Here is a 10,686-nt window from a genome sequence, read left to right as displayed (position 1 = left end):
ATTTCGTAATTAAACTGTATTTATCAGTAATTTTCAAAAATTAGAAAATCCACGTTTTAACAATAGCAAAATTTATTTACATTATTTTCTATCTGCCCTCCAATCTAGTACATACACGCATACCGCACCACAGTGTTGGATTAAGTCCGCAAAGTTTTAGGTCATACTATTTCTTTGGAGCACCAAAGCTAGGCTACTCCCTGAGCTGGACATACTATTAATATCTAATAGTGAAGACAACTACAGACTGCAGATTGCAGGTGGAAGCTATGCAAGTGGCAGGTCAATAGAGCGGAGAAAACAATGAAATATTTCAATATCTACATAAGTAATCAAGTTAATAAAGTGCATATCAAGGCACAATGGCTATGTATCGTAGATTTATTTATTTAAATTAGCCGGTGGCATTTACATTTACAGATAAAGAGTTCAGTCCTTTTTTACTTAATTAGATAGAAATATGTTTTTACATTACGAATGAATGGGCAGTTTCTAAAATGTAACAAAAGCGGGGGAAATATTTTATCAAAAACCCAAGATATCGTTGAATTCATATATTTTTGGAGGCATCTCTCAAACTGTATATGCTTTTATCCACATTTAGTAACGTCTTATAATTTAAGTGACACCTATGTGCTAATTTTAAAAGACTTACCTTGAAGTCGTATTCAAATAGTTGATAATGCAGCTGTTTATCTTCTTATTGTATTTTTTCTCTTAGCATTTGCTCTGGAAATGCACTTTAAATGCAAGCACACACTGAGACAGTAAGACGGTGGCACACACCATTTGTAGAACCACTGTTGAAGTACAAATCTACAATTTGATTTCTATATACTACCTATGTATGTATATATCTCGTTAATCTTGTATATGTATTTGTGCTTGCAATCCCAATGCAATTTCAAATCAACTTTATCTTCAGCTTAATTGATCGCATTCAACATTTTCCACACTTCCTTCCGATGGAAGGCCGGCAAAAAAAATATATATGTTGGACACCAATGTGCTAACTGTAAAAAAAAATAAACACACACACACACAGTACACGAGTACACGACACGCGTTGCTAATCGAGACCAAAATGTGAATCGCAACCGCGGGGGTTCACTTTAAAATGCTTGCCTCACTTTCTTTAGCCTTAGCTTTGGTTTTGATTATTGGTGGCTTTCGCAATTGCCGGTGCGATTTGTGGCGTTGCGTTGCGCTGCGTTGCGTGCCGTGGCGATGCGTTACGGATGCGGATGCGTGTGGCGCCCGGAAACACGGCCGGCGAGTTAGTGGTCAGAATGCAAAGTGACACATGAGCGACGCGAAAACTCGAACTCGGGCTCGAAGTTGAAGTCGGAATTCAGTTGGATGCTGCTGCTGCTGCCTGCCTCTGCCTGCCTACGTGGCTGAGTGTTGGCTGCTGCTGTTGCTGCTGCTGCTTGTGTTAAAATGGCCAAATGCATTTGGACGACAGGGCCGAGTGGTGCCGGAGAAGTTCGAGACGAGATGCGACGAGACGAGACGAGACGAGAAGGTACGAAACGAGCCGCGACGAGTGTGCTTTGGCTTTTGAGCGGACATACGAGTCCGAACCCGTTGCACTTCAACCTGCGACGAGCTCAACGACGAGCAGCCAGCCGAAGAGTGACGAGCAACTAAAAATCGAACGAACTTGGGGCCAAAAACAGACGAAGTCCAAGTACAAATGACAGCGAATAACATTAAATGCACACGAGCACCCGATAATACAAGTACAATGTGCAATATAGCACGTCGTTCCTGTTCCTGTTGCTGTTGTTGTTGTTGTTGTCTATCGTAGTTGTTGTTGCTGTTGTTGCTAATATCGTCGGACTCGTGCCAACATGCGTGCGTGCGTAAACCGGTTAACGGCACAAATTCAAATGATAACGCGAGGCAATCCAACAGAATTTCCAAACACAAAATTTCGAAATTTTCACACAAAAAACTTTTCAAATTTCAAAGAGACGACGGCGTCGCTCAATGTTCTTGTTGTTGTTTTGGTGTGTGTGGAGGCGTGGATATTGTGGGAGTAGCTGTCGCTGTGCTACATATGAGCCACGCACACGCACACACACACACACACACACAGACACACACATAGTCGCAGAGCAGCCTGCTCTTGAATAACTCAAAAAAGGGCTAAATTGAGTTGAGCCGAAATTGGTTCGTTTTGTAAAATTTTTGAGTGAGCGAGCGCGCGTGTGTTTACAGATTTATGCAACAATTAAAACCGAGCGAGTATATATGTATGTACGAGTATGTGTGTGTGTGTGTGCGCGCATTTGTGTGGGTAGGTGCGTATGCGCTCTGCTGTAACGGAAACGGAAACGCAACCATATTCTCACCAATAAGTACGAGAGCCGTTGGTCAGTTGAGCTCGCGCGAGCGTCATGTAAAGCGCTGCATAAACAAGTGCTGCGGCCTGCTGTGCGTGTGGTGGTGGAGCGGGTGTGGGTGTGGGTGTGGGTGTTGGTGAGGGTGTGGGTGGTGGGGTGGTGGAGTTATGGTTGAATATGTGTGTGGGTAGCAGCAGCGGCATTTTACAATTATTGGCAATGCGCGAATGTGTGAGATACGCACATTGAGTCCAACACTTGCGGGCTGACTTTTAGGCGAGCGCGTGATCACTGGGGGGGGGGGGGGGAGGAGGGGGGAAGGACAGAGCGGACAGTGGGACAGCAAGCCAGTCTTTGTTGTTGTTGCTGCCGCTTCTCTTTTAAATGCAATACAAAACTAATTTTAAATAAATGAGCGGTATCAAAGGTTGTTGGGTTTCATTTGTTTGGGCTGATGTTCTGGTGTGTGTGTGCAACCCTTTTTTTTGGTTGTGGCCGGGCAAGGGTCAGCTTGTGTCGTTGCCAGTGCATTGGACATTTTAACAGTTTCACTCAAAATCAGGTTTTATATTATTCTATACAAAATACATAAATTCTGCATCATTATTAGCTTCAGCAACAACAACAACCACCAACATGCTCTCCACACGCACACACACATACACACACGTGTAGGTACACATGTACATTTATAGTACATAACCAGAAATCTAGAAACAAACTCCATTTGGGTAGTTGTTGCTGCTGCCACTGTTGCTGCTGTTGCTGCTGTTGCTGTTGTTGTTGCTGGCGCTCAAGTAGGCAAATGAAGCGAGATGGCTATATTAATGTATGTACAAATATAGTATATGGGTGTCTGTGTGTGGGCCATATGAGCGAAATGCTCATTATCATAAACAACAACATGCTAGCGACAAAAACGGCATCAGCAGCAGCAGCGGCAGTGGCAGCAGCAGCAGCAGCCGCAACGGCAGCAGCAACAACACCACCACCAACAACAACAACAACAGCAATACAAATAATAGAGCATGGCGAAAGCCTTCTCGTTGCTGTTGCTCTTGTTGTTGTTGTTGTTGTTTTGAGTTTGAGTAGTAAAATGCAACATTTTACATAATATATAGACAACAACAGCAACAGCAACAGCAACACGAACATATAGCAATAGTTGCTGCCAGATTTATATGAGCACGCTCACACACACGCACACACACACCCACCCACCTATAAGTTCTCCTCACACATATAAACATATACATATTTATATACACATATATATAAATAAATAAATATATATAGATATATATATAAATATATATATATATCTATATATATATATTTGCACGTGTATATATATGAGAGCGTGTGTGTGTGTGTGTGTGTGTGTGTGTGTGTTAGTGTGCTGGTCTCTATGCTCACTTATATACTCTTCCAACTCAAAAGCCATTGAGAGCAGTTCCAACCGTAACTATACGAGTCTGTGCGTGTGTGAGTGTGTGTGCGTGTGGTGGTGTGAGTGCGTCGGTAGTTTTGCATATAAAATGGATTTTAAACTATTGGGAAAACTATTGCCGCATTATTTTGTAGTCGTCGTGCTCAATGTCGTCTTCAACGTCGTCCTCAGCGTCGTCCTCAACGTCGTATCGTCGACTTCAACGAAGTTCTCATCAGTAGTGCTCAGTATTTTCGATAGTTGTTGTTATACGTTGTTATACCTAGTGGTAGCTGGGTGGGTGTGCGTGTATGGGAGCGTGCATTAATGTATTAGAGTGATGGGTTGTGAGTGGATAGCTTGTGCGTGGGTCTGAGCGAGAGCAAAACCTGAAACTGTACCTAGGAGATTGCAACTGTGAGTGCGGGTGCATTGCCATTTAAATGGAATCACCTTTTTTTTTAAAAAAACGAATGCACAGTGCCTCAAAACCGAAGACTTCAACAAATCGAGTACCTTGGGAATCACCGAGGACAGAAGATCAACTAAATCGAATGTTTCGCAAAACTACGAGCTGGTCCATAATAAATTTGTAACTTTTTGTTATGCGAAATGTATATAAGCTGTCCTTTTCGGGTGAAGGAAATCTTGCAAGCAAAGTTTGGAGAATCTATAAGAGCTAGATTCATACTTTTGAAGATCCAGACACATAAATTGATAGACGTGAACGACCGCTCTTGCCATGCTGATCAAGAATGCATACCTTGTGGCTTATACAAAAAACTGAAAGGCCTTAAAATTTAACAATTCGGATAAAATGTATAGAAAAATGGAGTCCCGCACAGATGCTTTTTTAAATCATTTAAATATGAAGCCAGTACTAACTATTATAAATCAAACGAGAATGATTATAATTAGCCGTGATCACGTTTTGATAAAAAAAAAAAAAGAAGATGTTTAGTCTCAACTCGTAATGTCTGGTAACTCTGATGACCTGTAAACATGATTTTAACAAGTACAATTTATTTACATATATAGAATGTCCCTATAGGCTCGTACTAGTATTATTTCGCTTTCTATAATGTTTTAAAGATCATAATTAGGTCTCCTTTTTTTCTGATTTTAAGGTGGAATATACTGGTAATATTATATTTTAGCAAATTCATATATAAACTGCATTCATATAACATGCCACATTTGCTCGGTTTTTTTAAAGCCAATTTTCTAAATATTTGAATTACAAAGAAAATGCAGTGTTGAATTTTACAAGATTAGAAGTATTGCCTAAACATTTTTTTTAAATATTTCCCATTACGTTCAAACTATCAAATAAATTTCGGCCAAGAGAAATGGAACCAAAAGCACGGTTTTATAGAATTGTTAAAACTAATCACCAATGAAGTAAACTTTTTGAAATTCGCCATCCATCTCGTCCATCCATCCACCTAGCCATGCCACATCCAGAGAACTTGTTTGCAGTCTACTTTCGCGACTGTCTTCATATGCTGCATGTTCAGAGCCAGACCCAGGCTCAGACCCAGACCCAGGCGCAGTCCCGCTCTTCAGCGCTGAACCACCTAACCCCAAAGCAGCCCATCATCAGCATTATCCTAACACAAAACGGCCCGATGCGACCTTTTCACTTGCTTTGACGGCAGCGGCAATGGTGACGAGGACGAGGACGGTGACGGGGACGGGGACAGGGACGGAGGGGATGGAAAATGCCGCGTATGTGTGACGGACATTTCTAATTTCAAATATGTTTACTTGCCCACACACACACACTTATATATATATGTATATGTAGATATATATGGCTGTGCGTTTGTATGTATGTATGTAGGTATGGACAGGCGGGCATGTGGATGTGAGTGCGTGTAATTCCTTGCTAACAAAACAACTCATGGCAACTGTGTTAATGATTAGAAAAAGCTTCACTTGCTGCCGTCGCACTTTTCTCAACTTTTTGCAGGGTCGCTTGGCCTGTCGCTGTTGCTGCTGCTGTTGTTGTTGTTGTTGTACTTGTTACTGTTGCTGCTGCCGCTGCCGCTGCCTACTTCCTGGCAATTAATGTGTGCAACATACGCGTTTTAATTTAAAGCAACGCAAACGCAAGTTTTGCGTATGTGGACGACAGCTAACCACCGACCGCCTCATTTGCGTAGCTGGCACACTGAGAAAAACGAAAATGATTTCGTTGGAAGTCCAAGTACAATTACATACTTAGCTGCATAGCTCAGAGTGTAAGACCGCGAGAATGAATTTTACTTGTAGTACACGCTCTGAAAATCTCTTATATGCAGCTATCACCAACCGAGGGAACGGTAAGAACTCACTTTATGCCGGCAACCTTTTCTGTAACGAAACCAATGACATGGTATCTGGCTCATTTAAATGAACACCGCGTAGACCAACTGGCGAAATTGAAATTATCAATGTAAACAAAAACCAGCTGTGATAGCTAACGGTGCAATCTAAAATCTGAGCAAACTTGGTGTTCTCCTATTCTTCATATTTCAAAACACATTGCTGCATCGTCGGTCTGCAGTTAATTTGCCTTCAGCACTTTATGACTACCTGGTAGGTCTTGATTAGTAAGAGTCGCTGTTTCTTGTTGTTTTCGGGGGACTCCGATCTGCGTTCGCTAATACTCTTGAAAGCTGGGCAACCATCGATGACGGCGGGTTTTCTATATATTTTATAGAGGTGCTTCTTGCGGTTTTTCTAAATATTCTAAGTGAGTTTTTTAGCCATTTTTTGAGCATTTCCTATCAATTTTACCAGTTCTTCAAGTTAATTTTTAGCTATTTTCAGCGGTGTTTCTATCCATATTCTTCTAGCAATTTTTAACGGGTATTTTTTAACCATTTTCCTGCTGTTTCTTAACTCTAAAACCGACAACCATAACCATTTTTTAGACATTTTTCATTTATGAGTAATTATAAAAGTTCCCCCAGATAAATATCAAAAATTGAGCTCAAATTGAATCATTTCAATACATTCAACCATTAGGTTTCCCTTTTATCGCGTATCGCCCAGAAACTCCAATTTTGTTTCCTATGTCTAAGCTTATATATATTCCTCACAAAAAATGATATCGGAATCAAAAATAGAGAAAATTTGCGATTTGCTATTCTTATGCAAAATAAAAGGACATAAAATAAAAGGCTTAAAAGGTTTTTAATCTAACCTTGTTACGATTCGGGAATTTAGTTTTCTTTGGCACCCGGTACCAGAGACAAATCAATCTAGCCATGATGTCCATCTGTCTGAATGAACGCCTGCATTTCGAAAACGATTGAGCCCACACTTACCAAACATAGTTAGAAATCTCTCCTAATGTCAAGTTCACTTTGTCTTTTGATTTCCACCTCCTTCCCACGCTAGAGATTTCGTCAATGCTGTCCGCAATTTTAAAGCCACATAAACGAATACCTTCTAACGTTAAATAAATTAATTATTCTCTAATTATGTTTTCATCTCACTTTATCAATTTAAAAACAAGTTATTAGCGAAATAATTTTACTCCAGTACCTCGGCTACAAACTGCAGCTCGCTTCGCTCTTCTTCTGTTTCCTTTAGCAGAGAAAGCTTGGGTGGATGTTTGGTGTTCCACTGTCGAGTTGCCTCAACTATATCGATCTTGTTAAGTATGGACATGTTTTCAAACAGACATAAAAACGAGCTAATGGTTTACTTCCCCAGCGCTTAGCTGAGCTTTAAGCTAAACCATTCATTCATCAATGGACATGGACCGGGAACTACTTGTACATATCCTGTTGTATACGAGCTATTTGAACTTCCATAAGAAGACATTTCCTATTTTTTTCTTTTGTGAACATAGAACAAACTTTTGATACAAAAACCGTTTACCGTTGACAGCCAAGTGATACAATGATCGGACACTGTCCGTCAGGAAGAAAAGGATCTGCACAGCTTTCGAGAATGGGATTGATCTTTTTGATCTCATAATCTCTCCTTATACAATAAAGATTATACGAGTTTATTTATTTCGAAGCTCATTTTTCTGCGAGTGTAGCTGTTAGATGCCATATCCGAACCGGTACCCCACCTCCACCCACACCACCATAGAAGGAACTCACAACAGACTTCCAAGTGGAACTTTGTTGGCGCTTTTTCTGTATTTTAAATGATTTTCTACACAAGAAAAAGGGGTGCACATTTAAAATAAGAGTAGAGGAGTGGAAATAAGATAGGCATGGGAGTGAGTGCGAGGAGACGCGGAATGGGGGTCTTTTGGAAAACTAAACCAACCAGTTTGGCAAGTTCCTGGGAGGAAAAAGCGGGGGCTGTCAAACGGGGCGGTTCGTGCGTACGGGAAAATGCGTGCCGGCAGGACCTGCGTGTCCAAACACCCAGACAGAGAGGTACATGCAAACATGATATTGAAGTTGAGGGACGACGAACCGGACCAGAGGTTCGAAGGATGTTCTATGGCTCTGGATGCGTGCGCTTTTTGGTTATGCAAATGAAAAACGCGGCTCGTCGATTTTCGTGAACATTTTCTAAACAAAAGTAAACCAATGCACACAGCAGGACATCAGCATATCAGCCTGGTAAGCGGGCATCCTCATGGACAACGGCAACCCATGAGTTGATAGGCAAAAGTGCATCAGCAATGGAGGCGAGATGAGCCGGACTCCGTGGGCATTTTGAATGAACACACACACCCACACGCATACACGCAAACACATACATACACGCGCATACTCGTATAAGGACACTCACCTATGCAGGGGAGAGACTAGCAAATGGCGTCAAACACTTATTACAAGTGTCGCACTCGCGCACACACGCGTGCCAAAGGAGGTCTGCTATTAGTTTAGCTGTGAGTGGGAATACCCCTCCCTCCATACCCTCCCCATTATTCCGCTCATCAACCGAGCTTCCCTGTTAGTTGGAGAGCTCGCCAAGTGCGTTTCGCGGCCGACAAGCGTTAATCTCCTTAAGTGTACACACATATGTGAATACTTACTTATACATACATATAATATAATATAGTAGATATGTCTAACTATATACAAGTATGCATATATTATCCACCACAAACTTGATATCGATCGGACAAATTTTATAAGACAAACTTTTCATTTGACAAAAGTGAAGAAATGTTGAACAACATTTTTTTTATATTCTTACTGAGGTTATACTAGCCAAGATTTTCCAAATAAACGTTTGAACCCGTTTTCCCCCCTTTGGCTTTCGAATTTGTAAAACCGCTTGTTAGTGCTCACCTGCACTGTGAAAGGAAACTTGTTTCCATAAATCGGCTTCCAAGCTCTTGCCGTTTCGTTTGGGCTGTGCGTTGATTGCCAATCAGTCAAAACAAACTGTTTTCTATACATACTTGTACATATACGTATACACATAGATATAGGGATATTCCACCTGTAACGAGAACAATGCTAGTCTTACAAACATGTTAGTCTACAGAACGCTCTGAGCTGCTTAGTCTTGTTTACATTTTGTGCCACGTGTCCGAGCAGTTGGAAAAATGAATGCAACACAAGACGTGAACTCACCCCAGTACCCCTTCAGAGTCCGAGTCAGCAGAGGTGAGAGAAAATTGCTCTCATTGGGTCACGACGTCACTTACAAAAAATAGCTTCAGAAATGCAACAGAGTTGCCAGAGTGCCAACACTTCGCAGGTGGATTATACAACCAAAAATATCACAAAAAATTATGTCCATGAACTGAAAAAATTAAGTTAAATAAATATTACATAGATTTGTATCGATGTGCGAAATAGCGAACTGCATATGCCAATAATTTACTTAGTTATTTAAAAAAGTTCAATATTTTCCTCATCTAACTGACTCTGGGGAAAATAAAACGAAAAATGCTGCTTAACGCAAGTATTTGCAATATTTCGAACTTAGTCTTCTCAACTCACGGATGAGTCAAGACAACAATTTCCTGGACTTTTTAGTAAGTAGACAGATTTTAAAAATAAAAAACAAAAAACAACTTTTACCAAGAATTTAATTCTCGTCTGTTCTGTCAAAGCAACGACTGTGAAGGTAGAATTTAAAAAATATTTAAAAAACTCACTTACAGGTAGAAATTTACTGAACTATTGCCACTACTTAATACTTAGCATTTCCATATAACAGATCTTTGTTATTCAAATAAACATTTTAAAAAAATGTTATATAATAAATGCATAACATTTTTCAACCAACTAAATAATTAGTTTTCAATTAACAAAAAGATCTAGAGAACTACAAGTTTCTGGCTAAAATTTTAATGGTACTAGGCTTTTCCCGCCAACTATGCCATTGAGTTAAGCAGTATGTAGACTGGAGGATAAAGATTTCGAACACTATATAATTTAGTTTCAAAGAATTGTGCGCGAGCCACTTGGCAACTCTATGTGCGCGAGCACAAGCCTAAATGCAACTCCACTAAAAATGAAAAAAATAAACATAAAGGCAACTTTGCACTCTGAGCACTTTTCGTACTTCGCCATCGAGTAGGAGAGGAATCGGTGTTCGCTCCTCAGTTGGCGCTTCATTTCCACTCGTATCGAGCAGCACCCGACACCCAGACCCAGACCCGGACCCAGTTCCGGACTCAGACCCGGACTCAGACTCAATCACACTAATGCAATTGAGAACACAGATTCAGATTGAGACTCACACTCAGACTCAGGCACCAACACCAACACGAACGCCAAAATAAACACGGACACACGGACACACAGCCACAGAGACAGACACATGCACTTGCAGGCGGAGTCCTAGCCGGCGTTTTTTCTAGTTTATTTTCTATGCTGGTGTCGTATTTTTTGTCGTTTTGCGTCCTGCCATTTTATTTTATAGAGCAGAGGTATGAGAAAAATGCGCAGCTATGCGACTATCCGTGCGCTGATTGGAAGCGGGCTCCCT

The sequence above is a fragment of the Scaptodrosophila lebanonensis genome, unplaced genomic scaffold (assembly GCF_003285725.1).
Source record: "Scaptodrosophila lebanonensis strain 11010-0011.00,11010-0021.00 unplaced genomic scaffold, SlebRS2 tig00000096-arrow-pilon, whole genome shotgun sequence".
Taxonomy (NCBI): Eukaryota; Metazoa; Arthropoda; class Insecta; order Diptera; family Drosophilidae; genus Scaptodrosophila; species Scaptodrosophila lebanonensis.
The sequence above is the reverse complement of the archived record's forward strand: the minus strand, read 5'-3'. Positions refer to the sequence as shown.